This window comes from Sander vitreus, chromosome 15 (genome assembly GCF_031162955.1).
Source record: "Sander vitreus isolate 19-12246 chromosome 15, sanVit1, whole genome shotgun sequence".
Classification (NCBI taxonomy): Eukaryota; Metazoa; Chordata; class Actinopteri; order Perciformes; family Percidae; genus Sander; species Sander vitreus.
This window is the reverse complement of record NC_135869.1, coordinates 27182974-27187631: the sequence shown is the minus strand read 5'-3', so window position 1 is coordinate 27187631 and position 4658 is coordinate 27182974. Positions and strand designations below refer to the sequence as shown.

At 42.5% G+C, this 4658-nt stretch overlaps 1 long non-coding RNA gene across 1 annotated transcript in view; it reads left to right on the top strand.

The window, feature by feature from the left end:
- Positions 1-569, top strand: part of LOC144530589 (uncharacterized) — a 41085-nt gene extending 40516 nt beyond the window's left edge. The window contains exon 8 of the long non-coding RNA XR_013503125.1: positions 1-569. This exon is cut by the window's left edge and continues 298 nt beyond it. This is a non-coding gene — a long non-coding RNA (uncharacterized LOC144530589).
- The last annotated feature ends 4089 nt before the right edge of the window (positions 570-4658 follow it).

Genomic DNA, 4658 nt, shown 5'->3' with positions numbered 1-4658 from the left:
GTGTCCTCTACTACGGCTGTAGTTCATGATACTACTACATGTTGACGGGTCTTGAAGTTTGCCTTCACAGATTTTAGATCCACTGCTGGAAAGAGCACCACTAAATGTTCCATTTGTGAACGCACAACCGAGAAGAAGACTCCGACTTGACGGCTTGAAATGGTGACTCGACTTGGACTCGGATTCGAACATTGGGGACTCATGACTTGACTCGGACTCGACAGTTGGTGACTCTACTACAACACTAGCCTGGAAATCCAGACCCAAATCTGAAAGATTAAGGGTCTGGCAATGAGTAATGAAAATGGCCCAACTCGAGGAGCGGCACCAAGAATGCATTTGAAAATCGCACTGCACGCAATTGGATAACACTACGACCAATCACAACAATACACGGGGTGATGTATCCAGAGCCCCATACGCTTAGCTACCAGAGGAGCTAACTGGTAGATTAAACTCTTAGCTACCAGAGGAGCTAACTGGTAGATTAAACTCTTAGCTACCAGTGGAGCTAACTGGTAGATTAAACTCTTAGCTACCAGTGGAGCTAACTGGTAGATTAAACTCTTAGCTACCAGTGGAGCTAACTGGTAGAGTAAACTCTTAGCTACCAACGGAGCTAACTGGTAGATTAAACTCTTAGCTACCAGTGGAGCTAACTGGTAGAGTAAACTCTTAGCTACCAGAGGAGCTAACTGGTAGATTAAACTCTTAGCTACCAGAGGAGCTAACTGGTAGATTAAACTCTTGCCGTATCCGGTCGGTAAAACAAAAGCAAAAACGTTCGTCTTCTTTTAGATAAAAAGCCAAGTCTAACTCGTTCATTGTAGCGGCCAAAGCCGTTTAAAAAAACTGGTGTTCATCCATAGCCATCTTGCAATGTTTACTAATGACTTGGACGTCACAGCGCTGTCATCATCTGTATAGCTTGCCGTATATATATGTATATATATGTGTATAGATACACCGATGTGATTGGTGCAGCTCGGCTACAAAGGGTATAGTTAATGAGCATCATTACTAATTACAATTGTGCTCTCACGAGAACTCTGGATTTCCAGGGTATTACACAATGTTCACAATGCGGTCCCTTATCTGTCTTTAAGTTCTCCTTTCTCACTCAAACGCCTAAAAAACTCTCCAAGCGGTCACCCAGCACCTCGTTATACTGTACCTAAGAAGAACCTAATTAGGAGGAGGAAAGGAGGAGGTTACCATTTTTCAGGGATTATTTAACACGTTTCCAAATTTCAAATCCAAAATCCATAACCTCAAAATTAAATAATAGAAAAATACATTTAAATAAATACAAATAATTTGTGCACGGCTGCAGTTGAGTCCTCTTATCTTTCATCAACCACAGTCTGTACAGTATGTGTCTTGGACCTTCTCACTCCACCCTGTGGTTTAATATCTCGCTGTTGGCCGTACACAGCTGCTGCAGCCAGCGCCCTAACCCCCCACAGTCAGTCAACATGGTGTGTGCCAGAGATAGGGACTTGAGTTTGACACTCGAGTTGCACACACAGTGATTTGAGACTCGTCCTCAAAAGACTTCAGACTCAACTCGGACTCAAGATGGGAAACTCGTGAACAATCTTTATTTTTAGGAAATGTCTCATGAATGTTATTCCCCTCCCTGCGTAAACTATAACCTCCCTATGTAACACATTAACTTAAGTGAATCTGTTGCGCAGCCACACATAAGAGAGGACAACAAACATGGTCAACCATGTCTGCAGCTGCTGTGCCATTTTTTTCAAAAGCTTTGGCTTTAAAAACTTCATACAACAAGGCCCAAACAAAAGAAGCCTGAATGCAAAATATGTGGACTCTAACTCATAGACTTGAGACTTGACTTGGACTCTAACTCATAGACTTGAGACTTGACTTGGACTCTAGCTCAGAGACTTGAGACTTGACTTGGACTCTAGCTCAGAGACTTGAGACTTGACTTGGACTCTAGCTCAGAGACTTGAGACTTGATTGGACTCTAGCTCAGAGACTTGAGACTTGATTGGACTCTAGCTCAGAGACTTGAGTCTTGATTGGACTCTAGCTCAGAGACTTGAGTCTTGATTGGACTCTAGCTCAGAGACTTGAGACTTGACTTGGACTCTAGCTCAGAGACTTGAGACTTGATTGGACTCTAGCTCAGAGACTTGAGTCTTGACTTGGACTTTAGCTCAGAGACTTGAGTCTTGATTGGACTCTAGCTCAGAGACTAGAGACTTGACTTAGACTCTAGCTCAGAGACCTGAGACTTGATTGGACTCTAGCTCAGAGACTTGAGTCTTGACTTGGACTCTAGCCCAGAGACTTGTGAGCATCTCTGGTATGTGCTGAGCTTTAAAACACAACATCTGCATTCTTTCCATCCTCGAGCTCCGTCTGACAGCGGCTCAGGGCCGAACACGACACTGCAGACAGACCGCTGCTGTCGGTCTCAATAGAAAATGATGTTGGAAATTTCTGTTCCGCAGGCATTTGGCATGGCGTAGTAGTTTCTAGTGTCAAGGCATACAGGATAAATGCTCACTGAGGCCAGCAGAGCACTGATGCATCCTGACCAAAGTGCAGTGTGTTTCTGTGTCTTTCATTTGGTTCACTTCTTCAGTAAGCAGAAAGGCATTTAAAGCTTCTGCGGCTCCCTCTACCTGGAACAAGTTACAGAAATCAATGAAACGGAATGAGCTGGTCTCATTGGTCGCTTTCAAGAGGATGCTAAATGACTTGGGGGCAGCAGACACATCTGGCTGTATATGTTCTGCCTGATGTATTTATGATTGTGGTTGACTTTGGGGAATATATGCTGTGTTATTTTTAAATGTCTTTGTGTACTTTGTGTTTGTGTGTATGTGTGACTGTACTGCTGCCTGTCCTGGCCAGGACACTCTTGAAAAAAAGAGGTATTTAATCTCAATGAGGGTTTTTTTTTTCTGGTTAATTAAATAAAGGTTAAAAAGGTGATTGTGTCTGAGAAAAACGTCACACCAGACAATTTGCATGCAAATCCCAAACTGGAATCAACCCAGTGTGTATATAAAAGACTTGTGTTAGCCCAGTGTCTAAAGCTTAGAAATGGATGTAAATTAAAAGTGTCTTTGGACGCCAGAAACTCTTTTTTATTGGTGTAGGAGCCCCCTCTGTTGGACAAACCAAGGAACTCTTTAAATTGTTCTAAACCCAACATTTAGCCGTAGTAGGAGGGAATTCAGTTAATCTCTCAGCACTCAATACTTGTCATTACAATTGTAAATTATGTTATTATATAATTGCATCGTAAAAATGAATTGTGTTCATCAACATCCTGCTGTTCATTTTCGGTGTCCTTTCCTTGCACACAAGTTGTTTCTCCTTCTCTTCCTTTTAGTCTCCTTTAATATTTTAACCAAAGAATTATTAAGCATGTCAACACATTCATGAGTTACACCGACGATCGAGTATCGATCTTGGCTTTTTTTTTTTTTTTTTTTTTTTGTGTGTTGCAAATCTCACAAAGTGTCGTATGAGACTTTATGGTATATTATATTATTATATTATAAAACCGTCTCATTTACTTCAATGAATCAATATGGTTTCGTTAATCATTGCCTAATGTTAGTTTCAATCCAGAAATGCTCATCACTAGAGCTGCAAGTCATGGGCGGCTGTGGCTCAGGTGGGACTGGTGGTTCGATCCCTGGCCCGTGCCGAAGTGTCCTCGGGCGAGACACTGAACCCCGAATTTCTCCTGATGTTTGCGACATCGGAGTAGCCTGGGAAAACCCTGACGAACTTCCGGCAAATTTGAGATTTGCTCTTCAAGTCCGTCTGGCTAAGAGCCCATTCAAGCCCATTTCCAATTTTTCCAAATAGAGGCACCAATCACAACCGTTGAGGCGGGCTTTACACCAATCACAACCATTGAGGCGGGCTTTACACGATGACGGCGAGCAGCTTCTTGTTTACATCCAACATGGCGGCCACCGAAGCGCAGCAACCCGTTGATGCCGCTGTCGCTGCTACGTCACCCGGATCGTTGGTCTGATTGGTTGAAGGACTATCCAATCCAGAGGCATTTGAGCGGCGTCCGTTGGTGACGCCCCTTTGGAAATGAGCTGTGAATGAAGCTTGCCCAGACCTACTCTCAGTTACAGCTGAGAGTGGGTCTGGTGTCAACCAGGCTACCATCAGAGTGTAAATGTGTGTGAATGTTTATCTGATGAGCAGGTGGCACATTGTACGGCAGCCTCGGCCACAGTGTGTGAATGTGTGTGAATGGTTCCTGTACTATGTTAAAGCACTTTAGGTAGTCAGTAGGACTAGAAAAGCGCTATATAAATACAGTCCATAAAGTAATTTTTCATGCAAAAATGGCAAAAGAAAAAGCTGTTTTCAGTCTTTCAAATATGGAGGTTTCCTGCTATTTTGTGTTTTATATCCTATTAAACTAAATATCTTTGTGCTTTGGACAAACAAAAAGACATTTAAAGACATAACTTTGGACTTTGAGAAACTGGGATGGACATTTCTCCCTATTTCTATTTTATAGACCTAACAATTAATCAAGAAAATAACCGGCAGATTCATCGATAATGAAATGAATCTACTATTTATTACCTGAATGACCAGGAGCTCAAGCTTTGTGATTTTAAACGCTGAGTTGGTGAGCCTCC